This window comes from Triplophysa dalaica, chromosome 5 (genome assembly GCF_015846415.1).
Source record: "Triplophysa dalaica isolate WHDGS20190420 chromosome 5, ASM1584641v1, whole genome shotgun sequence".
Lineage (NCBI taxonomy): Eukaryota > Metazoa > Chordata > Actinopteri > Cypriniformes > Nemacheilidae > Triplophysa > Triplophysa dalaica.
The window spans coordinates 13,708,752-13,735,218 of record NC_079546.1 but is presented as its reverse complement, the minus strand read 5'-3'; the positions used below and the strand labels follow the sequence as shown (position 1 = coordinate 13,735,218).

Here is a 26,467-nt window from a genome sequence, read left to right as displayed (position 1 = left end):
TTCTAACATTCGTCAATTGATGGTGGTTTATGACGACAGTCTGGGGATTAAGAAGTTAATTCAAAAATCCATTAGAGTTTCACAAAGATTATCAGCCTGTGACTCTCCGATTTCCACTGTATGTCCTCCGCCCTCGCTTCCATCAGTATCTCCTCTAGCACCAGAGCCTATGGATCTTGGCTCCGCCCATCTCCCAGTTTCAGAGCGTCAACGACGAATTCTGCATAAACTATGTCTCTATTGTGCATCAGATAATCATCTTCTCAGCACTTGCCCTATTCGACCCCCACGCCCAGCCGTGAGCACTATTCAAGTTTATCCTAAAGTGGAAGCCTTAAATCGTACCACTGTGTATATAGTAACCTCTCGCATTTGCGTCTCAGCACAATCCCTTATTGACTCCGGTTCGGCAGGGAATTTCATCTCCACCCAGCTTCTCCAAAAATTGAACATCCGCAAACATCGCAACTCCCAAGACCTCCTTATACAAACCATCCAGGGAAAACCGCTGGGTTGAGGTCGAATTCGTCACTGCTCACCTACTCTGATGCTGCGTGTAGGTTGTCTGCATTCTGAAGAAATTTCCTTTATGGTGCTGGAGGAGTCCACTGCTGAACTCATCCTGGGACGCCCCTGGTTAGTACAACATCAACCGACGCTCCATTGGAAGTCTGGTGAAGTTTTACGTTGGGGCAAGTCCTGTCATTTGTCCTGTCTATCTACCATTAAGGAAATATCATCCTCATTATCATCATCGACACCTCAGAAGAGGTCCAAAGTACCAGTTTGTTCCACCTCGGTTGAGAGCCCTGAAGTAGATCATCAAGTAGTAATTCCAGTGGAGTACCAGGCGTACCAGGATGTGTTTAGCAAGAAACTGGATACTAAACTACCACCTCATCGGCCATGGGACTGCGCAATCGACTTACTACCTGGAGCCACTCTACCTAAGGGTCGTATCTATCCACTGTCCATCCCGGAGCAGAAGGCCATGGAGGAGTATGTGGAGGAGGCATTGCAACAACAGTTCATCCGCACTTCGACCTCCCCTGCCGCTTCTAGCTTCTTCTTTGTGGGGAAAAAGGACGGAGGCTTGAGGCCCTGCATCGATTATCATTGTCTCTCAACTCTCAAACTCTATATTGACGATATTCTTATCTATTCCTCTTCAATTGCTGAACACCATTACCATGTTATTCAAGTACTAGAGAAACTGAGAGAAAACAAGCTTTATCTGAAACTGGAAAAGTGTGAGTTCCATATCACCTCTGTTCAATTCCTGGGATACATCATTGATCAGCAGGGTATCCAGATGGACCAGAGGAAGGTGAAAACAATCCAAGACTGGCCATTACCCACTTCTGTTAAAGAACTTCAAAGATTCCTCGGCTTTGCAAACTTCTACAGAAGATTCATAAAGAATTACAATCTCATCAGTGCTCCTCTCACTTCTTCCTTGAAGAACCGACCCAAGTCTCTGTCCTTGAATCCCACTGCCATACAAGCCTTCCAGCGCCTCAAAGAAGTCTTCACGACAGCACCAATCCTCATCCATCCCAATCCTGAACTCCCCTTCATCGTTGAAGTCGATGCGTCGTCTACAGGATTTGGAGCGGTGCAATCACAGCGACAGGAGAGCCTCCCAGACTCCATCCATGTGCCTTCTTTTCTAAAAAGCTGTCCCCGGCGGAGCAGAACTACGACATCGGTAACAGGGAACTGCTAGCCATAAAATTGGCTTTAGAAGAATGGAGACATTGGCTGGAGGGAGCTAATCACCAGTTCGAAGTAATTACAGATCATCCCAACTTGGAATATCTTCGTGAGGCAAGAAGATTGAATCCTCGCCAGGCCCGCTGGGCACTCTTCTTCACTCGATTCAATTTCATTGTTACTAACCGTCCAGGAAGTAAGAATCGCAAGGCAGACGCTCTTTCCCGACTCTATCATTCATCTTCGGAGGACATCAGTACTGAAACCATCCTCAACTCAACTCAACTCAACTCAACTTTATTTATATAGCGCTTTTTACAATTTTCATTGTTACAAAGCAGCTGTACATGAGACACATTTAATACAAGTATGAATTCTAAAGCAGCCCCCCCGGCCAGGCAGATAGTGCAAAACAATATGCAAACGGTGGTGAGGAACCCAAAACTCCCATCGAGAAAAAAAACCTCAGGGGAACCCAGGCCCAACCAGGGGATTCCAGTTCCCCTCTGGCAAAAGCTGCTGCCTCTGCACAAGCTCATCAGTGCTTGCACAACAAGGCTTAATAAAAATATAAAAATTAAAGATTATCATTAACAATCTAATAGCATTTGAAATGTTGTAGAAAAAAACAAAGTTGTCGCGTCCTTTATCCAGCTCTATCCTCTTAGCACTTGTCAGGTCACCGCTTCCCATTCTCAGCTCTGCCATCAGGTCTGGGCATGAACTGCATCCTGCGGTAACCTTGGAACAAAGAGACAAGACTGGCTGAGAGTAGAGTACTGTTCTGCACTCTTTGATGCAACAAGTACATCATTTACATCCTCAAGTACACAAGTACATCCTCCCTCCAGCCTTAATCCTCAGTCCCATTCTCTGGGACATCGATCATCAAATCTCTCAAGAAAATTCTCACCATCCTGCTCCGCCCGGAGGTCCAGAGGGGCGTACTTTCGTACCTCAACATCTCCGTACTCCCCTTCTGGACTCTGCTCACACAGCTCCGGGTTCTGGACATCCAGGTAGTAAGTGTACCCTCTCGCTTCTCAATCAGTGGTACTGGTGGCCATCTATTTCCGAGGATGTCGCCAGATTTGTCCGTGGCTGCTCAGTCTGCGCCATAGCCAACACGCCCAGAAAACTACCTGAGGGTAAACTTGTGCCTCTACCTATCCCCAGACGCCCTTGGTCACACATCGGAGTGGACTTCATGACCGACCTTCCTAGATCCGGTGGATTTACCTGTGTGCTCGTTGCGGTGGATAGATTTTCCAAAGGCTGCAAGCTGATACCTTTACCTGGTTTACCCACAGCTTTAGAAACTGCTGAAGCCTTGTTTCATCACGATGGCGAAACTTCGGCATCCCAGAAGACATCGTTTCGGACAGGGGACCCCAATTCATCTCCCGGGTGTGGCACGCCTTCTTCAAGCTCCTCGGGGTCACTGTCAGCCTCTCATCAGGATATCATCCGCAGACTGAGCGGAAGATTCAGGAGATTGGACGTTATCTGCGGACTTATTGCCACCAGTACAAAGACAGCTGGAACCGATACCTCCCCTGGGTTGAATACGCCCAAAATTCCCTCACTCAACGTACCACCGGGCTCACCCCCTTTCAGTGTTTCCTGGGATACCAGCCACCTCTCTTCCCTTGGTCGGGTGAGCCCTCGGAGATTCCAGCTGTCGACTTTTGGTTCCATCAGAGCGAGGGGTGTGGGACTCAGCTCATGTGCATCTACAACAGGCAGTGCAGAGACACAAGGATCAAGCGGATCGTCGACGCTCCGATACACCTCAATACCAACCTGGCCAGAAGGTATGGTTATCGACGAGGGACATTCGTCTCCGCCTGCCTTGCCGTAAGCTGAGTCCTCGATTCATTGGACCTTTCACCATCCAAAGGCAGTTGAACGAAGTGACATACAGACTCAACCTTCCACCACAGTATAAGATCTCTCCTTCCTTCCATGTCTCTCTCCTCAAACCCTTCACTGAACCAGTCTCTTCTGTCCCCTCAGATTTACCCTCGGATGACGCACTTCCTCCTCCCGTTCCTGTGGAAGAAGAGTCCATCTACACAGTCCGATCCATCATGGACACCCGGCGACGAGGCCCCCGTCTGGAGTATCTGGTGGACTGGGAGAACTACGGTCCAGAGGAACGTTCTTGGGTACTCCGTGATGATATCCTAGATCCTGCTTTACTCTCCCAGTTCCATGCTGACCATCCTGACCGCCCAGCTCCCAGGGGTCGTGGGCGACCTCGTCGCCGGCAAAATCTCTCTTCTTCCCAGCCGTCAAAAGCCTCGGGAGGGGGGGTAATGTCAGGATTCCATCACCATCTCCTTCCACTCATTCCCTTACTCCGCCCACTCAGTCATTCACACGCTCATTGTCACCCGATTACTAATCACTATCACCTGGACCTCATCAGCAGTGCACCCATTAATACCACAGACCAACATTCACTCATTGTCTGATCTCGCCTACACATGACACAGACTCTATACCATACGTACCTGTATTCCTACCTACTATCCCGATCTTCTCAGCGAATCTTCTTCCCGCCTGCTAAGGAATTCATCATCAGCTTTATCAGCAAGATAAAGAGAGAGACTTGGTTACACTACGGATAAGTTTCCATCTGTTTTGTCATCTTACCGGATATTCACCTATTTCGTTGTACCGATCCATTCTGCAAATTTAACTTATAAACTTACCATTCTGTCTGTTTCGTCTCTGCCAAAACCTGACAGTCACGGAGCACTGTAGACTTATTTTTTTATTTAAGTTTCACACTCTGTTAAGACACCAACTCTTCATTTGATTCAACTAATTAGAGTGTTGGGTTAACTTTAATTAGTGTTAAATTAACTCTAAACTCCTAAACTTTCGATCAACGCCATTCTTTTTAAATTCTGAGATCTTTAATGTTTTTACCCCCTTGTGGAAGTCTTTGTTTTTTGTACCCTGCCTTAGTTTAGGTTTCCCCCAACGTGGGTGTTTAATTTGTTCATTGTTTCGTTCATTAAAGTGCTTTGGTAAACCCTCGTGTTGTTGCCTGCGTTTGGGTTCTTCCTCCCCTCCAAACCCTGACAAGCAACCACCTAGGAACACTTAAGCAACCAAGTGTCACGTGCCAGGAAAAAATACAATGGTAGACAAGGGTGCCCCAGAACTATTTACTGTCCTACATTCTTCAAAATGTCTTCTTTTCCCAGATAGCAACTGTTTGCGGCCCAAATCCGGCCCACACCTTACTCCCCATATCACCTCATCTGGCCCACATACCGTGTGGAATGATGGCGCTTGATGACATTCCGCTCCTGTTTGCCAGATTTGGGCATAGCCAAAGCTATGCCACATGTCAAACATCAAAACAAATAAAGCAGAGTTGACCCAAATATAAACAACAGTTTATTTGAATTATGGCCCAGATTCATCCCAAAACCAAAACCTTTCTGTGGTCCAGTTTGACTTAATTTGTATTGAGTTTCATTATTACTATAGTGATGATTGAAACATTAGTGATGAACATCTGCTGTTAAAAAAATTATCACTGCAGAAAAGTTCAACAAAAACTACCAAAAAATTATTTGCCCAGAGAAACACAACAACTACACCTGAAATACAACCCAGCTAACAAAAGTTTGTTAAAAGAACATTCCTTGGAGGTTGTGGCAAGGGGGGCGTGGTTTAGCACGGTCTGCGGCGAAGGGGCGTGTCGGGAGAATGACGGTGAGTAAGCAGATCAAGGCTATAGTGAAAACACCTGCTTCTCGTTCTAGAAATTGCCGAGGAGACGCTTTTAAGGCACGAAGGAGGAAGCAAAGAGAGAGAGAGAAACCGGCTGGGAAACGGCGGTGCTCGGGAGCCACAGAGACGGTGTGTCCAAGATACCCCCGAGCAGAAGGAATCGTCAACAAAGGAGTTGTAAAACGGACAGAGAGAACGGGTCTTTAAACCCGGAAGTATTATTATTATTTTGGAAATAAAACTTACGTCTTTCCCAGCGATGCCGACCCCGCCTCCTTTGTTCCTCAAGCTTGAACATTGTTACAGAGGTCAACTCAGGAGCACAGAAAGGTGTTGGTTTTGGGATAAATCTGGGCCAGAATTGAAATGACCTGTTGTTTATATTTTGGCCAGCTCTTCTCTCTTTTATTGTGGCGAACCACAAGTGTTATGTTATTAAGAGACATTCACCAGGGTACTGTACCTTTAAGGGAGGGAGGAGTTAGTTTAGTGATGTTCCGGTTTTTACGTGTGTGTTTGTTTTGATCTCACTCGCTGTTCTGCGTGAGGAATATTAAAGTGGATACTAAACCTGACTCGACGCATCTTCGTCTCTTGTCTCCTCATTTCTTGTACTCCACAGTATAGTTTCTTGACAAGTGGCATAGCTTTGGCACAAATCTGGCAAACAAGAGCATACCGCCCAAGGGCCATCATTCCACGTGGTGTGTGGGCCAGATGAGGTGGTATGGGAAGTAAGGTTTGGGCCAGAATTGGGCCGCAACTATTTTCTGTTAAGGTTGCTATCTGGGCTGTGTTCAACAGAACAAAATTATAAAGTATTTTTCCTACTATGGGAGTCAATGGGGGTGCAAGATCTGTTTGGTTATAAGCATTCTTCCAAATATCATTGTGTTCATAAGACCAAAGAAATGTAAACAGATGTGAAACAACTTGAAGGTTAGGGTTGAGAACATGAGAAAGGAGTCAATGATTGAATATGTACGATACGATATGAACAGCTTCGGTTGTAAGATATTTGTACAGTATTACCCAGCATTTCTCACATCTGGAGCCAAACTTATCTTGGAAGCAGTATATGCATGTCGAATAGAAAGCTGGACGAAACAGTCTGAGGTTAGACGGGGGAAGATCTGTCATAATGGGTATTTCTGGCTTCCCTCACCACTTTTTACATTCAAAGCAGTTGCTATGATTTCCTTTAACTGCATCTGTGTCCCTTATGATCCTGGGGCTAACGTCAGAAGACGACAAGAGTGAGATACAGGTTTGCCTAACTGTTTCTTCTGTGAAACTTTCCGTCCAAGCACATCTCAGAAGTTCCAGTTCAGCTTGTGAATAGTCATCAGCAGAAAGCTTGTTTGATCCATCTGCCGCCCTTTGTAAGGGAATAGTGGTAGCCTTAATTAGATCTTGAAGTGAGTGGTACGGAGAGATATATAGCGTGATAATCAGACTAGATGATAGAGTTACGCAAAAAGTAGAATAATGACGTTCTTTGGTGTTATCACAGGCATAGTCGGGTTGGCTGTTTGGGCCATTTACTAACCGGCTGAGTTAAAAACTGTGGGCCTTGATTCCGTCGGCTCTCCTCTGAAAGTTCATAGAGAGTGAGTCCTTGTGTAATGTCACCGGCCGGATTCAACTTTGAATTCAAATAATGCCAGACTTTTGGATCTGTAAGGTCTTATGTTTCAGCAAATATCTTATAGCTGCAAGGTAGAAGGTTATTTAAACCTTATTTATATAAGGTTCTTTCCTCAAAAAGTCAGGACGGAGCAGGAAGCCAGGCCTGAATAGGCGTGGCTGGACACAGACTCGGGATCTCGGATATGGCGGCTTTAACAGTTGAAGACTCAGGCGTGGAGGCCATCTTGTGGAGAGGCTCCTGGGTGGCAGACATCTAGTGGGGTAGCTCCTGACTGGTGGCCATCTTGTGGAGAGGCTGATAATTTCCATGACCACTGGAGTTTGCTTCCTACTGCCCCCCATTCCCCCCAAAAATGTTTTGGAGAGAGTACACCTTGGGGAAGCGCATGACAAACAGGAAACATAAATCACACTACAAAATTAAAGACATGAAAACACAAACATAACCATTAGTCTGTTCCATACTGTTATCGAAAATGACCCACTATAAGATTAAGAGGCCATTTGACCAACGAAGAACCTTAAAAATACCTCTGGTTTTGACAATACAGTGGTAAGTTAGTTCCTGAGAGGTGGTCATTGCAGTACTGTAAATATTACCCTTTTTTCAGATGGACTGTTAAACACTTGGGCAATATAATCACAAAATTAATAATCGGGTTGGAGCTTGTTATTTTGGCAATAATTTTAACAAAAAATTTATTGTATGTATTTACTGATACGATGTGTGATACTATATTCTGCACTGAACAAAACCTTATTTTGGTATTTCAAAATGTTCCTATTTATTGCTTTAATTTGCAACCCAGAATATTAACTCACAGCATATGGGAATATGATAATATGCATTTAACATTATTCACATTTATAGGCCATCTAAACGGCTGTACATTTTTAATGCTTTGCTACATGTTCTGTTCTACTTCATTGCATTCATATTTTTCTCTCTTATTCTCTCCTGTGGTGCTGCTCTCCCAAAGTCATCCTAATTAGTGTTTAATGCAGAACTCCCATTGGCAAGGTCACTGGTGCCTCTGTGGCGCTCTGTTGTCAGGACAGTGCTAGAAATAATGAAAGGGCCTATCTGCTCCTATCAGCAAATAGAGACTAACACTAGTTCTGCTTAACCAGCACCCCAAAAAATTGTTAGTGGCCTCCCTTCAATTACTGTTGAATGACGTGACAATTCAGTCACAATAGGAATTTAATTCAATTCAAATTCATTTTTATAGTGCTTTTCTCAATGTGCATTTTTCCAAAGCAGCTTTATAGAAGCAAATAAGAAAATCACAGAAAGGTAAAACACAGCCCACTGCATGGTGTTTATAGAGCAAGCAAAATCATTCTAATGATTCATTTCTAAAATAAAAAATGCAGTCTCTCGGTGATTATGCAATCACTGCCCTGCTGTGGTGAGGAACCCAAACTCCAAAGATTGATTAATGGAGGAAAAAAACTCGGGAGAAACCAGCCTCAGCCGGGAGGGCCAGATCCCCTCTGACATGTCATAGCTGCACTAGGTGACCCCGACCAAAAGCCACCGGGAAAACATGCACGAAGAAGAAGGAGAGCCCACAAAGCTCAACAGTGCTTGCACAACAAGGCTAAATAAGAAATAACTTACTAATAAGGTAAAATATAAATTTAAGATTATCATTAACAATCTAATAGCATTTGAAGTGTTGTATGTATGAGGAAGCTCTTCCTCCTTTGGATGATTTAGTTGTTCTAGGTTTTATCAAAAGTCCTGAGTGTTGCGATCTTAGAGAGCGTGACAGGTTGTAATGTGATAGAAGCTTTGTTAAGTATGTAGGGGCTAAACCGTTTATGGCTTTATAAGTAATTAAAAGAACTTTAAAATCAATACGATATCTAATGGGTAGCCAATGAAGAGATGATAAAACTGGGGTTATGTGATCATAATTTCTTGACCTGGTTAGAACTCTGGCATCAGCATTCTGAACTAACTGTAGTTTGTTTGTTGATTATACAGGACAACCACTAAGTAGAGCATTAAATAGTCTAGTCTTGATGTCACAAATGCATGAATACGTTTTTGTGACATTTGAGATGTGATTTTTAAATGACAGGCTGCCGTCTAATATAACGCCTAGGTCTTAAACTGTGTTTGTTGGTGTAACAGTGCAGCCTTCAGTTTGCAGGTTATAATCTGAGATATTCTGTTAGCGTGTTTTTGGTGCGATAAGTAATATTTCTGTTTTGTTAGAGTTTAAAAGAAGGAAATTACTAGTCATCCAATGTTTTTTATCTTCGATGCACAATGACTTGAAGGAATCGTCTAGCTCTGCGTCTAGTATCATCTGCAAAACATTGGAATCTAATTCCATGTTTTCTAATAATGTTGCCTAGGGGCAGCATGTATATGGAGAAAAGCAAGGGTCCTAAAACCAATCCCTAAAGTAATCCAAAATATATTTCCGTTAGATTTGACAATTCCCTAATTAATGGAAATATCGATATCTGTCTGATAAGTAAGTAGTCCCTGTCCCTGAACCGGTATAATTGTGTTAACGATCTAAAAGTATTTTATGGTCTACAGTATAGAAAGCAGCACTAATGTGAGATGTAATTGAGATGAAATTTGGCCAGTTTCACTTTTTAAAGAACCTGTCTGTTCACAAATAAAATTATGTTAAAGGCTTATTTTTTATTCCATTTTGTCCCTGTTGGCTGTTGCAACTATCCCCTGTTATGGGGTCAGTTGCAACATTTGGCGTAGGTCTGGCGTAGGATGGCGGCGTGTGAACATCGCGAGGCTCAGCGTCTCTCCAGTTTTAGCAATTATATAGTGTTTTTCTTGCTCATCTCGGGCCTGTTCGTTCAGAACAGTTGTGCATTCACATCGTACACCCGGCATGAGCTTTTGGATATCGGTTTGCGCATTCCCGGAAGTTATATCAGCAACATTCAACTCGTTCCTGAGATCGCAAAAACACCCGACGGTACGCACCGCACACGGCCGGGCGGAAGTGCTCGCCGGCGGCGTCGAGATCGTAAACAAAGGCGGGGAAAACGCGGAGGGCTAAGAGCTAGGCTAAAGCTAACACCACACCGGCTCTCTTTACCCAGCATTTTCCTTGCTAATGTACGATCATTAGTGAACAAAATGGATGAGATTCGACTTCGCATCATCAACAATAAAAGACTTTTGAACTGCAATGTCATAATCTTCACGGAAACATGGCTACACAGCGGCATACCGGAGAACGCTATTGAGTAAGCGGGCTACAACACACACGGCGCGGATAGAACGGCAGAGGAATCCGGTAAGACAAGAGGAGGTGGACTGTGCATTTATGTCAATAAAGCTTGGTGCACGAACTCTGTTATTGTCGGGAGACACTGCTCGGCTAACCTTGAGTTTCTCATGGTTAAATGTAGACCGTTTTATCTGCCACGAGAATTCACTTCAACCATTATAACGGCAGCTTATATTCCACCGGATGCTGATGCCAAGCTTGCTATGAAAGAACTTCATGCAGCCATCAGTAAACAACAGACTGCTCACCCGGAGGCTGCATTTATTGTTGCGGGAGATTTTAATCACTCTAACTTAAAGACAGTGCTCCCTAAATTTCACCAGCATGTTTCCTGCCACACAAGAGGAAACAAAACTTTGGACCATGTCTATACAAACATGGCTGAAGCTTACACCGCGACCCCCCTCCCCCACCTGGGTCAATCTGATCACCTTTCTTTGTTCCTCACCCCCAAGTATTCACCTCTCATTAATCGTGTGAAGCCATCAGTGAAGACCATCAAGGTGTGGCCTGCGGGGGCAGACTTAACACTCCAGGAAAGGTTTCTACACACAGACTGGAGTATGTTTGCTTCTTTTTTTTTTTTTAGATTAGATTAGATTCAACTTTATTGTCATTACACATATACAGGTACAGTGTAACGAAATGTAGTTTAGGTCTAACCAGAAGTGCAATTAGCAAGTGCAGATATACAGTGTGAATAAATACAGAATACAATATTAGGAAAATAATTTACGATGGGCATGTACTATGAAAATATGACAATCGGTATGTACTATGAACAATATATACAGAAGGATATATACTGTGAACATTAATGTACAGGAGGTTATGAACAGATAACAATATAGACTATACAATAGTGCAAGTGACTTGAGTGTGCATTAGTTACAGACATTAGCTATTAAAGTTACAGTGCAGTAGATGAGTTAATGTGGTTATTAAAGGTACGGTGCAATACATGAGTAGATGCAGATATACAGTTACAGTGCAGTAGATGAGTTAATGCAGTTATTAAAGTTACAGTGCAGTAGATGAGTTAATGTGGTTATTAAAGGTACGGTGCAATACATGAGTAGATGCAGATATACAGTCACAGTGCAGTAGATGAGTTAAAGCAGTTATTGAAGTTATAGTGCAATAGATGAGTAGATGCAGTTAGTTATGCGATAGATGCAATAGATGAGTTACAGTGCAGTAGGTGAGTTAGTGCAGTTATTAAAGTTACAGTGCAGTAGATGAGTTAATGCAGTTATGAAAGTAGTCCATTAGTGCAAATGAGCATTCAGTGTAATGTTCCTGGTGTGCAAGTGAGCAGTATAGAGTGCAAATGATGCGTGTAAACAGTCCGGTAGAGCAGATACATGAAGTACTGGTATGTACAGTTCCGTCATGCATGGCAGCCCTGTAGTGCAATGTAAACATTGTAATAGCAGCATTAAGTTAAAGTTATGAGAGGTAGTGAAATCAGTGGGGAGCAGAGTTCAATAATGAAACAGCTCTGGGAAAAAAGCTGTTTCCTAGTCTGCTGGTTCTTGCCCGGAGGCACCTGAAGCGCCTACCGGAAGGCAGGAGAGTAAACAGTCTATGAGCGGGGTGAGAGGAGTCCTTGAGAATGCTGCGAGCTCGACGCAGACAGCGTTTCTTCTGGATGTCCTCAATGGAAGGGAGTGTAGTTCCTGTGATGCGCTGGGCTGTTTTCACCACCCGCTGCAGTGCCTTGCGCTCAGCAACAGAACAGTTCCCGTACCAGACTGTGACACAGTTGGTCAGGATGCTCTCTATCGTGCAGCGATAGAAGTTCACCAGGATAGTTAAAGACAGTTGGTTCTTCTTCAGTGTCCTCAGAAAGAAGAGACGCTGGTGAGCCTTCTTGACCAGGCATGAGGTGTTGGTGGTCCAGGAAAGGTCCTCTGAAATGTGGGTCCCCAGGAACTTAAAACTGGAAACACGTTCAAGGCCACCAGTGGCTCTCACACGGACATAGACACCTACACCTCCTCTGTATTGGACTACATCAATACCACCATTGATAGTGTCACAGATCAAAAGCAGATCACCATATACCCGAATCAGAAGCCATGGATGAACAAGGAAGTGCGCCTCCTGTTGAAAGCACGCAACACCGCCTTCAGATCAGGTGATGCACAGGCCTATAGTACTTCCAGGGCAAATCTGAAGAGGGGCATCAAAAAGGCCAAGCACTGCTACAAGTTGAAGTTAGAGGAGCATTTTACCAATTCTGACCCTCGACGCATGTGGCAGGGCATCCACGCCATTAGTGACTACAAACCCAACCACTCCATCCCCATAGCCACAGATGCTGCCTTTCTGAACGAGCTTAATGACTTTTATGCACGCTTTGAGAGAGACAATAATGAACCCGCCACCAGGCTCACACCTTCTATTGGCCTCCCAATCTTCACACTAAACTCCACAGATGTTTATACTGCACTAAGCCGGATAAACGCACGCAAGGCTGCTGGTCCTGATGGCATCCCTGGTCGCGTACTCAGGGCATGTGCGGAGCAGCTCGCTGGGGTCTTCACGTATATCTTCAACCTGTCCCTCGCCCAAGCAGTGGTTCCAGCATGTTTCAAATCCACCTCCATTGTGCCCATTCCAAAACATTCCAGCCCGACATGCCTGAATGACTACCGCCCTGTAGCACTCACACCCATTGTTATGAAGTGCTTTGAGCGGCTGGTCCTGTCACAACTAAAAGACTCTTTACCATCCACACTGGACCCATACCAATTTGCCTACCGTAGCAACAGGAGCACAGATGATGCAGTGTCCATGGCGCTGCACTCGGTGCTCACACATCTGGATAATAAGGACACTTATGCACGGATGCTGTTTGTAGACTTCAGCTCTGCATTCAATACCGTCATCCCTTCCAAGCTAATCATCAAACTTGGAAACCTAGGCATTAACAGTTCAACCTGCAACTGGATTATGGACTTCCTGATGAACAGACCTCAGCTTGTTAGGTTAGGCCACATCTGCTCCACCACCATCACCCTCAACACTGGTGTACCACAGGGCTGCGTACTGAGCCCCTTTCTCTACTCCCTTTTCACACTCGACTGCAGACCTGTGAATGGAACTAACTCCTTCATCAAGTTCGCAGACGATACAACAGTGATTGGTCTCATCAGCAACAACGATGAGACTGCTTACAGGGAGGAAGTACGGCACCTGGCCACATGGTGCTCAAACAACAACCTGCTCCTTAACACCTCCAAGACAAAGGAGATCATTGTGGACTTCAGGAAGGCGAAAGGAGGCACACACGACCCCATCCACATTAACGGGCGGCTGTTGAACGTGTTTCCAGTTTTAAGTTCCTGGGGACCCATATTTCGGAGGACCTGTCCTGGACCACCAACACCTCATGCCTGGTCAAGAAGGCTCACCAGCGTCTCTTCTTTCTGAGGACACTGAAGAAGAACCAACTGTTTTCAACTATCCTGGTGAACTTCTATCGCTGCACGATAGAGAGCATCCTGACCAACTGTGTCACAGTCTGGTACGGGAGCTGTTCTGTTGCTGAGCGCAAGGCACTGCAGCGGGTGGTGAAAACAGCCCAGCCCATCACATGGACTACACTCTCTTCCATTGAGGACATCCAAAAGAAACGCTGTCTGCGTCGAGCTCGCAGCATTCTCAAGGACTCCTCTCACCGCGCTCATAGACTGTTTACTCTCCTGCCTTCCGGCAGGCACTCAGGTGCCTCCGGACAAGAACCAGCAGACTAGGAAACAGCTTTTTTCCCAGAGCTGTTTCATTATTGAACTCTGCTCCCCGCTGATTCCACTACCCCTCATAACTTTAACTTTAATGCTGCTATTACATTGTTTACATTGCACTACAGGGCTGCCATTCATGACTGAACTGTACACACCAGTACGTCTTGGTTACGTATGTAACCTCAGTTCCCTGATGGAGGGAACGAGACGTTGTGTCGAGAACGACAGATGGGGTTCGCTCCTGAGAACCTATCAACTCTGACTACTATAGAAAAGGCCAATGAAATTTGGCGAATGAAATTTGCATGCCGGGCTCCGCCCCCGGATATCCGGTATAAAAGGAAGCCGGCGTGCAGCATTCATTTACCTCTTGTTCTGAAGAGCCTGAGAGCCTCTCACAACTACAACAGAAACGATACAAGTTTGTGGCATAAGGGACACAACGTCTCGTTCCCTCCATCAGGGAACTGAGGTTACATACGTAACCAAGACGTTCCCTTTCTGTCGGTCTCTCGACGTTGTGTCGAGAACGACAGATGGGGTTATCAATGGAAAACGCCACAAACGTGTATCGCGTCACAACCTCAGCGAAGCGACGGTAACAAGCCGGGGCGTGTCAGCTCGAAGCTTTCGTGAAGCTTGTAACCTTCCAGTGTGGTGGTCGGGGGGTTCCAGAGCTTTCAGGAGAAAGATGGGAACAGCCCTGACCGGTAACCAAACACGGACGGGGCCTTAGCTCTCTATAGGCGAGAGGCCGTCCGGTTCGGTTTACACTGGGAAAGCGCAACTCTTAATAGAGAAGCGCTGCAGAGGCCACCTCCTACCCGTGGGGAGGAAAATGGTGGGGAAAAGTATGGTCTCGTCCTGGGAGGAGAACGCATGGAACGTGCGGACTGGAGTTAACCGCGAGGTGGAGGTCCACCTGGGGAAGCTCATGGGTTACCAAGCTTGGGAACCATTGTCATGAGGGTATGGCAGACGGAACAGCCCTCGGAGGGGGTGTTACTGCGTCTGATAGGAAGCTAGGAGCTTAGTGATGGAAGGAATGCCTGTTCTTAACCAGGGTGTGGGTAAGAAAGAAGGCTGGTGAGGTCCCAATTTTCTTAGCCAGAATGGGTAAGAAGAAAAGGGGATAGATAGCTCACTGACCCAACCTCGGGGAGGGTGGGAAGGTGCTTTCGCAGGCATACGCCCTCCCGGATGTCACTCCTACATGTCGCCACGTAGGACGTGAGCTGATACCGGGTTTACGCGAAGATTGTAAAACCTTGCGAAGGTGGTGGGCGTAGCCCAACCCGCAGCTCTACAAATGTCTGCCAGAGACGCGCCTCTGGCCAGTGCCCATGAAGTGGCTATACCCCGAGTGGAGTGAGCCGTAACCGCCAATGTCGCCATTGGCCACTCTCCGCAGGGTGTGTACTGTCGAGAGAGCGCGTCGGCTGTCTCGTTCAGTACGCCTGGGATGTAGGTGGCATGCAGGGAGCGGGTCACCTGCTGACTCCACAGGAGGAGGCGTCGGGCAAGTTGTGATAGTTGCCGTGAGCGCACGCCACCCTGGCGATTGATGTACGCTACGGCTGTGGTACTGTCCAGGCGAACCAGTACGTGCTGACCTTGCACTAGAGGCCGGAGCCTTCTCAGTGCAAGCAGTACAGTCCACAACTCTAGGCAATTGATGTGCCAGCGCAGTTGGGGGCCCGTCCAGCGCCCCGCTACCGCGTGCCCGTTGCACACTGCACCCCAACCCTGCAGCGAGGCGTCCGTCGTCACCACGACGTGCCTCGTGGGCAGCCCGAGGGGAACCCCAGCTCGGAGAAAGGTCATGGAAGACCAAGGGGTTAGGGTGCTTCGACATACAGGCGTTACCACCATACGCCTGCTGCCGGTGTGCCACGCCGTCCTCGGAACTCGACTCTGTAGCCAGTGTTGGAGCGGTCTCATGTGCATCAATCCGAGGGGAGTTATAGCCGCGGAAGATGCCATGTGTCCCAGGAGCCTCTGAAATAGTTTCAGGGGGACCGCCGATTGCTTGAACTGGTCCAAGCAATCCAAGACTGACTGGGCGCGTGCTGCGGACAGCTGCGCCGACATGGTGACAGAGTTGAGTTCCATACCGAGAAAGAGGATCGTCTGCACTGGGGAGAGTTTGCTCTTTTCTCGGTTGACCTGAAGGCCCAATCGGTCTAGGTGCCGGAGCACCATGTCCCTCTGTGTACACAACAGATCTCGCGAGTGCGCCAAGATAAGCCAGTCGTCGAGATAGTTGAGTATTCGCACACCTCTCTCCCGGAGAGGAGCGAGGGCGGCCTCCACGATCTTCGTGAAGACTCGTGGAGACAGGGACAGACCGAAGGGGAGGACTTTGTACTGATATGCTCGACCCTCGAAAGCGAACCGTAGGAACGGTCGGTGTCGAGGAAGAATCGAGACATGAAAGTAAGCGTCCTTCAGGTCGATTGCCACGAACCAATCCTGACACCTGATAGATGTCAGGATGCGCTTCTGGGTTAGCATCTTGAAGGGCAGCTTGTGAAGGTGCCTGTTCAGGATACGTAGGTCCAGAATAGGGCGCAACCCTCCGTCTTTCTTGGGAACGATGAAAACCGGGCTGTAAAACCCGCTGAACATCTCGGCTAGTGGGACGGACTCGATCGCCTGTTTCGCCAGGAGGGTGGATACCTCTGCCCGAAGCACGGAGGCGTCTCTGCCTCTGAGAGAGGGGGAGATGATGCCCCGGAACTTGGGAGGGGCCCTGGCGAACTGGATCGAGTAGCCGAGACGGACCGTCCGCATTAGCCACCGAGACAGTGTGGGCAACCTTAGCCAAGCTCCCAGGGACTGTGACAGGGGGACCAAGGGGACGGCCTGTTTCACCATTCCCACGGAGGGTGGTTCGTTGGCGGGTGGAGTCAACCGTGTGTCGCCGGGGCTTCCCCGGAGGGATGGTTGGCTCCACCTGTTTTCCTGCCTGGCGGGACAACGGCACGCACTGTCGGGTCGAGAGTGGTGGCAGCTGTCGGATGTGTGCGGCCTCACACCTCGCCAGGGTGTGAGGTCGGATCGCCGAGCAAAGTCCGGGGGAGTGTGCGAACGGCTGGGGTGAACGCGCGGGGGAAACAACTCTCTTTGTGAGCAAGTGGGCGCCAGGCCCTGATAAGGGCCCGGCTTTGGAAACGAGGCAGGATACGTCCCATACCGACCTGTCAGAGGTGGAACTGTGACGGTCGGGCCAGATGTTGCTTTCCCCGGCGTCTTCTCGTCAGGGGCGCTTCCTGGAAGGCTGCTGGCGAGGAGGGGGCCTAGCCTTCGGAGTCCTCTTCCGGGGTGCAGCCTGGGGGTGCGCCTTAACCGGTGTCGGGTTCGAAGAGGCCCTGGGCTGTCGGGGAGCAGGAGGTGCGCGGGAAGTCGAAGGCCGGGGGGCCGTCGATTCACGGCGCGGTAGAATGTGGCTTATCGCCTCAGTCTGCTCCTTGACCGCCGAGAACTGCTGTGCGAAGCTCTCGACGGTGTCCCCGAACAGCCCACCCTGCGAGATGGGTGCGTCGAGAAAGCGTACTTTGTCGGCGTCACTCATACTCGCAAGGTTAAGCCAGAGGTGTCTCTCCTGGACCACCAGAGTGGACATCGTCCGACCCAGGGCCCGCGCCGTCACCTTAGTCGCCCTTAGAGCGAGGTCAGTGGCGGCGCGGAGTTCCTGCATGACACCCGGGTCGGCCCTACCCTCGTGGAGTTCTCTCAAAGCCTTGGCCTGATGGACCTGCAGGATGGCCATGGCGTGGAGAGAGGAGGCAGCCTAGCCCGCAGCACTGTAAGCCTTCGCCACCAGAGAAGCAGAAGTCTTACAGGCTTTGGACGGGAGACGAGGTCGGGTCCTCCAGGTGGCAGCCGTTTGCGGGCATAGGTGCACAGCAATGGCACGCTCCACCTGAGGGACTTCGACGTAGCCCCTGGCTGCCCCACCATCGAGGGAGGTGAGGGAGGCGGAGCTGGTCTGCGAGGAACGAGCCGTGAGAGGGGCGCTCCAGGTCTGACACAGCTCCTCATGCACCTCCGGGAAAAATGGAACCGGGGGTGGGCGTGGCTTGACACCACGTTCCGACCCCAGGAACCAAGTATCCAACCGCGAGCGTTGGGGTAGAGGCAATGGCGTACATTGCAGCCCAATGCTGGCGGCAGCCCGGGTTAGCATGACCGACATCTCGACTTCTGCTTCCTCCTGAGCTCTACCCCCCGGGGGGGGGAGTTCGGAATCTTCATTGTCGGATGTCGGCATCTCTCCCTCCGATGTTGCGATCGACATCTCATCCGCTCTGCGATCCGTTGCCGAATGCGCAGAGGAGGATCCAGACGGTGTTCCACCGCTGGGTGGGGAATGGCCAAAGGAGCGTGCTGGGGTGCGAACGGCCCGTGAGCGCTTGGCTGGCGGGTTTGCGTCCGCAGAAGTCCCCAAATCACTAACGCCGCTAACCGGTCCGGAGATCTGGGTTTTAGCCACAGATGTCACGGCCCGGGTAGCAGACGAAATGTTGGCTGGTTCCTGTAGGAAGACAGCCAACCGTGACCGCAACTTTTGCATGACGATCTGCCCGCAGTGCGGGCAAGATGCGTCACTGAACGCTGCCTCGGCGTGCTGGACGCCCAGACACCTAATACAGCGCTCGTGTCCATCCCCCTCCTCGATGAGGGTACCGCACCCAAGAGAACAGCGGGACATGCCACGCTGTAGAGTTGTTAGTCCTGAAAAGGACTTTTGTAGAAATTAGCTCTGACACCACTGGAGCCGCCGAGACACCCAGGGGAAGATCGCTGCAGGAGGGACGATCCGCTGGGACAGGTCTTAGATCCGGCAGTGTAGTTGTAGAAGAAAGAACTTCAGTTTTTGTACTCATGAGTCGATGGCTCTGAAGAACAAAAGGTAAATGAATGCTGCACGCCGGCTTCCTTTTATACCGGATATCCGGGGGCGGAGCCCGGCATGCAAATTTCATTCGCCAAATTTCATTGGCCTTTTCTATAGTAGTCAGAGTTGATAGGTTCTCAGGAGCGAACCCCATCTGTCGTTCTCGACACAACGTCGAGAGACCGACAGAAAGGGAACTTCATGTATCTGCTCTTTCGGACTGTTTACACACACAGCATCATTTGCACTCTATACTGCTCACTTGCACACCAGGAATACTACACTGAATGCTCATTTGCACTAATGGACTACTCTCATAACTAGATTACCTCATCTAGTGCACTGTAACTTTCATAACTGCATTACCTCATCTACTGCACTGTAACTTTCATAACTGCATTACTTCATCTACTGCACTGTAACTTCAATTACTGCACCAACTTCTCTACTGCACTGTAACTCATCTATTGCATAACTGCATATATTGCATAACTAACTGCATCTACTCATCTATTGCACTATAACTTCAATAACTGCATTAACTCATCTACTGCACTGTGACCTTAATAACCGTATTAATGCATCTACTGCACTGTAACTTCAATAACTGCACTAACTCATCTACTGCACTGTAAATGTATAACTGCATCTACTCATGTATTGCACTATAACTTCAATAACTCATGTACTGCACTGTACCTTTAATAACCGCATCAACTCATCTACTGCACTGTAACTTTAATAGCTAATGTCTGTAACTAATGCACACTCAAGTCACTTGCACTATTGTATAGTCTATATTGTTATCTGTTCATAACCACCTGTACATTAATGTTCACAGTATATAGCCTTCTGTCTATATTGTTCATAGTACATACCGACTGTCACATTTTCATAGTACATGGCCATTGTATAGTATTTTCCTAATATTGTATTCTGTATTTATTCACACTGTATATCCTTAACTTGCTAATTGCACTTCTGGTTAGACCTAAACTACATTTCGTTACACTGTACTTGTATATGTGTAATGACAATAAAGTTGAATCTAATCTAATCTAATTTGACGTTGTCTGTTCAAGATGTAAATTGTGTACAGCATGACCACATGTTGGGTCAATGGGTCATAAAAGTTACCCTCTCTCTAAAAGACACACTCCTTAAGGCCGGGTTATACTTGACATTCCGCGCATCCGTATCCGTCAGCTTTTTGCGCATACTCATCACAGATAACCCCGGATGTCGGTGTAATATACTACAAATGAGTTTGTGTGCTCTACCAGAACATCAGAGGGCAGCGCAAAATTAAAGATAAAAATTGAGGAAATGTTTTCACCATTGCAAACAATCTGAGCAAATTTCAAGACAACAGGAACAACAACCTTCTAGCTAACTATTTGTGGTTTCAGCGTATTGATCATTCATCTTCGACAATGGGACACTGCAATCTTTCTGTCTGTGTATTGACACCTAGTGGACTAAGTTCACTTTTTCGCACATGCCCTGTTGTAACCGACACGTCTGGGCGATCTCAAAAAATGGGCTGCATGTGGACGGGCTGTGCGGATGACCGCGGACCCTTCTGATGACAAAAATCGAGCCATGCGGACAGCACACGGATGTGGAAGCACGGACCATACTTAGTCAGCAGGGGACAAACGGAACAACCTCTCGGCTCCAAAGGTCTGGGAGGGTAATCATTGGTCCAAAATGGTTATCTCACCTCAACCCCAGTAGGACATTTCATGATTCTCAAGCCCAAATTCAAAGGGACTACATGTGGAGAATGAAGCCCTCTCGCATGTTCAGAGACAGCAGATGGCCTGGATAACACCAGAGGACCTTCCAATACACAAACACCCCGAGAGGGTATCCTCCTAAAGCAGCCACAATAAACTGTCGAAGCTGTATATATATATATATATATGTCACAGGGTGACAAATAATCCCCGGAATTTATTCACCAGAGAAGTGTTTCCGCGGGGATACTCCCAGTGTAACACTGTCCCCGGGCCTGTGTGTGTGTCTGTCACCATGGCAACTAACCGGCAGATTGGCAACAGGTGTGGGGACTTCACTCTGAGTGTCTGATTGAGGCCACGCCAGCATTCTTGAGAGGATACAACACAAAGGGAAGAGAAGGCTGGGGGGGGTTGTGTTGTGTTGTGTTCTGTTCTGTTCTTCCTTCTCCGTTGATCTGGAGTGTTCTCTCCCATTGGGAAATGCTTGTGGAGTATTACAGCTGAAGAGTTATCGTGAAGAAAGAGGAGTGTGGCTTGCGGGACCCGAGGACAGTAAAAGAGAGTGGAATTCGTCGCCTGGACTGGGAGAGAGTGAAGGATTATCAGTGAAAATTCAAGGAATATCGTCAGCAGTGGGAAAGACGCCAGTGATGACTGCACCCGTCTTCTGCTTTTCTCTGGAGAGAAATTGAACCCTTGCAAGGACGAGATTTGATCTGGTGAGAGAAAATCCGGAGGGGTGAGTGCTGGCCCGAATGCACGGTGTGCGAGTGAGATGCAGTGCCTGAAGTGACGATTCACACGGTTTGTGTTATGGAGTGAAGTTTATTGTGTGGAGAAGTAATAGTAGTCTGCTGTGCACTCTCCTCCCAGTCTTTCATCCGCTGTCTCCAAGGAAGGGCTTTTGATACCACAAAGCGCCCGATTTATTACTTCGAGTCAATCCGGCTCTGTTAATGCTGAAGGTTTTATATGCTGTTGAACAGTTAAACTGGGCTGTATCGTTCCAGTGTATAGCCGAAGTGGAAAGTTCCGCCCAAAGTGTCCTCTCTGCCTGGTGGTCTCCACATGCCCCCACCGAAAGCCTCTGGCCTGGTCAGAAAGGAAGAAGGTATTTCAGCTGAATGTTTTGTATGCTGTTGAGCAGTTAAATCCTGCTACATTGTTATTATGTACAGCCGAAGTGGAGTTCCGCTCAAAGTGTCTTCTCTGTCTGGTGGTCTCCACATGCCCCCACCGGAAGCCTCTGTCCTGGTCAGAAAGGAAGAAGGTATTCCAGCTGGATGTTTCGTAGACTGTGGAACAGTTTAATACTGCTACCTTGTTACTGTTGTGGCGCTGAAGCCCATCTGCATAGCGTGAAGTATCTGTCCCCTGCCACACCCGTGAGGTCTGTTCACTGCTGTCCGAAGCTCTGATTCTGTCTGTCCCAGCGAAAGCCCCGCTCAGCTTGTGACATGAGTCTGTTGCAGCTCTGAAACCCATCGGTGTAGTGTGAAGTACCCGTCCACTATTCGCCACTGAGTCCGGCGTCAGCACCAGAAGGAAGTGAGCTCCGACCCACCTGTTCCCTTGGGACACCCACCTGTCTCTTACTCACCACTGTGAGCCCGGCGTCAGCGCCAGAAGGAAGTGAGTCCCGATCCACATATCCACCTGGGATACCCACAGTCTATTACTCACTACCGTGAGTCCGACACCGTCGCCCGACGGAAGCGAGCCCCGATCCACCTACGCACCTGTGTGGTCCCCGCTGGTCTGCAACTTATCACGGTGTTGCTTTGGATTCCTGGGAAGAGGAAGGAAGAGGATTTTAGATTAGGGTTTTCAAATTACTTTTAAATATTAAATAAAGCTTGTGATTCTTTTATTCCCGTCTCCTGCCTCCTCCTTTGACACGCTCCTCAGGGTGATCCTGGTCTAGGGGTGGGTGCAGTCTGGCTTGACCCACTCCGACCTGTGACATATATATATACAGTTGAAAGAAAAAGTATGTGAACCCTTTGGGCTTACTTGGATTTCTTCATAAATTGGTCATAAATTGTGTTCTGATCTTCATCTAAGTCACAACAATAGAGAAACACAGTCTGCTTAAACTAATACCGCACAAACATTATACGTTTTCATGTTTTTATTGAACACAACATGTAAACATTCATAGTGCAGGGTGGAAAAAGTATGTGAACCTTTGGGTTTAATAACTGGTTGACCCTCCTTTGGCAGCAATAACCTTAACCAAATGTTTCCTATAGTTGCAGATCAGACCTGCACAATGATCAGGAGAAATTTTGGACCACTCCTCTTTACAAAAGTGTTTCAGTTCAGCAATATTCTTGGGATGTCTGGTGTGAATCGCTCTCTTGAGGTCATGCCAAAGCATCTCAATCGGGTTGAGGTCAGGACTCTGACTGGGCCACTCCAGAAGGCGTATTTTCTTCTGTTGAAGCCATTCTGTTGTTGATTTACTTCTATGCTTTGGGTCGTTGTCCTGTTGCATCGTCCATCCTCTGTTAAGCTTCAGTTGGCGGACAGATGGTCTTAAGTTTTCCTGCAAAATGTCTTGATAAACTTTGGAATTCATTTTTCCATCGATGACAGTAATCCGTCCAGGGCCTGAGGCAGCAAAGCAGCCCCGAACCATGATGCCCCCTCCACCATATTTCACAGTTGGGATGAGGTTTTTATGTTGGTGTGCTGTGCCTTTTGTTCTCCACACATAGCGTTGTGTGTTCTTTCCAAACAACTCAATTTTGGTCTCATCTGTCCACAGAATGTTTTGCCAGTAGTGCTGTGGAACATCCAGGTGCTCTTTTGCAAACTTCAAACGTGCTGCAATGTTTTTTTTGGACAGCAGTGGCTTCCTGCGTGGTGTCCTCCCATGAAGTCCATTCTTGTTTAATGTTTTCCTTATTGTAGATTTGTCAACAAAAATGTTAGCATGTGCCAGAGATTTCTGTAAGTGTTTAGCTGACACTCTAGGATTCTTCTTCACCTCATTGAGCATTCTGCGCTGTGCTCTTGCAGTCATCTTTACAGGACGACCAGGCCTAGGGAGTATAGCAACAGTGCTGAACTTTCTCCATTTGTAGACAATCTGTCTTACCGTGGACACATGGACATCAAGGCTTTTAGATATACTTTTGTAGCACTTTCCAGCTTTATGTAAGTCAACAATTCTTGATCGTAGGTCTTCTGAGAGCTCTTTTGTGCGAGGCATGGTTCACATCAGACAACGCTTCTTCAGAACAGCAAACTCAAAACTGGTGTGTGTTTTTTATTGGACAGGCCAGCTTTAATCAACACATCCAATCTCATCACATTGATTGGACCCCAGGTTGGCTGACACCTGGCTCCAATTAGCTCTTGGAGAAGTCATTAGCCTAGGGTTTCACATACTTTTTCCACCCTGCACTATGAATGTTTACATGTTGTGTTCAATAAAAACATGAAAACGTATAATGTTTGTGCGGTATTAGTTTAAGCAGACTGTGTTTCTCTATTGTTGTGACTTAGATGAAGATCAGAACACATTTTATGACCAATTTATGAAGAAATCCAAGTAAGCCCAAAGGGTTCACATACTTTTTCTTTCAACTGTATGTGAATCGCAAACATGTGCATTCAATAAATGTGCAAATTATATGTGACGCCAACTTGACTCTAAGGAATGTTGTGGCACGATGGCCTGGTTCTAAACATGACTCTTTTATTCTAGCGCACAGCAGTGTAGGGAATCGACTTAGGGCAGGTGCCGTTCGCGATGGCTGATTTCTGAGTAAGTAAATGCATATAATTGTTTTTACATAACAGTTAAAGCCTATTGTACAAATAATCTGTTATACTTTACAGGTGACAGCGGTTACCCGCTCAGGCGCTGGCTACTCACCCCATTTTCAAACCCTCAGAGCGCAGAAGAAGTGCGCTTTAATGATACCCACGCTCGTGCGCGCTCAGTAGTTGAGAGAGCCATTGGCCTCCTCAAGTGTAGATGGCGTTGCCTTGATGCTTCGGGTGGTAGACTTTTATATCAACCAAAAAAAGTTTGCCAGATCATCATGGTGTGCGCTATTTTACACAACATTGCACTGATGAATGGTATCCCTGTTCCTCCCGACCTACCACAACACCAGCATGAAGAGCCTGACCCACACCCCCCTCCCCAACAAGAAGGATGTCATCAGGGAGCAAGGCTCCGTCAGGAAGTAATGCGCCATTTGTGAAGAACAACAGTGCCAAGGTTTATTTTTTAACAAGATATTTTAATGTAGATGCAATATCACCCAGCACAACCCTTATTTGCTTAAGCTCATCTGCGATTTCAGTAATTGCGTTAATGGTGTCTCTCTGTGTCTGCAGAACAGCCTCAGTCAGCACCCGGCCACTTCCAGCCGTGCCATACGGTCGGGACGCACTTGTGCTGGGGACCTCAGGTAACTCCATAGCACCTGCAGACTCTGCGATGGGAGTTTCGTAACACCGGTCTCCCGCAGACTCTGCAAGAATAAGGACTAAACCAATTGTGTAACTTATTTTGTTTAATTGAGCAGACAAGCAATAAAATTATTTACCTGGTTCCCCTGTATCCAGCACATCTGTGTCTCCCTCCCTCTCAGACACAATGCCACACACAGTGGTTTGGCCGAGAATCGAGGCCATTCGGGTCTCCATTGGGGACAAATCGGTGGCGCATTTGACCCCACCAGTCGCACACACACTCTCACCAAACAAAATAGCCTTCCTTTCATCCACCTCACTCACAAGAACCTCTATTTCTGCCTCAGAGAAATTTCGCTTCTTGCCCTTGCTCTCCATTGCTGCCATGATTTTGTTTTTAAAAAACACAAATTTCCTTGCTCCTTTTAATATGCATGGCCAATGAGGTAATTTGCATTGTCTATATATGGTTGAATGTGGGCGGATAAAGGGCGGTCATTTTTTTTTTTGCGTGCGCAAATTATCAGGTAGGCTGTGATTTATAAAGTGAAAATTGCTTGCAGGTGTGCGTACGCATGATTTTATAAATCTATTTTTGGCTTTTGTGCGTACGTAGAGTTTTAGTAAGGATCCTACGCACAGTTTTATAAATGAGGCCCCTGATCTGCAAGTATAGGAAACATTTGGTTGAGGTTATTGCTGCCAAAGGAGGGTCAACCAGTTAATAAACCCAAAGATTCACATACTATTTCCACCCTGCACTATGAATGTTTACATGTTGTGTTCAATAAAAACATGAAAACGTATAATGTTTGTGCGGTATTAGTTTAAGCAGACTGTGTTTCTCTATTGTTGTGACTTAGATGAAGATCAGAACACATTTTATGACCAATTTATGAAGAAATCCAAGTAAGCCCAAAGGGTTCACATACTTTTTCTTTCAACTGTATATACAGTATCTCACAGAAGTGAATAGGGGAGAGTTGGGTGATTTGTGCCAGGGGGGAAGTAGTTCCACCCCTTGTTTCTGAAAACCAAAGAAGAAATTGGTCATGTGACCACATCATTTTGAAAAGCCATCCATTTTACTCATCCACCAAAGAAGAGAGACACATGGCATGAGAGGTAAATACATTTCAGTTTTTTTCCTTTCAAAGTAAAATTTCGATGATCAAGGTTTTTTGATTGTAGTGTCTGAACAATTATAGACAAGTTTGAAAACATTTCACACATGTTTTAGTG

The 26,467-nt window shown here is 47.1% G+C and overlaps 1 long non-coding RNA gene across 1 annotated transcript; it reads left to right on the top strand.

Moving 5' to 3' along the window:
- Positions 1–24,494: 24,494 nt before the first annotated feature.
- LOC130421031 (uncharacterized) lies at positions 24,495–25,223 on the top strand. Its single transcript, XR_008906746.1, has 3 exons — positions 24,495–24,566; positions 24,641–25,028; positions 25,148–25,223. It is a non-coding gene; the product is annotated as an uncharacterized LOC130421031 (long non-coding RNA).
- The last annotated feature ends 1,244 nt before the right edge of the window (positions 25,224–26,467 follow it).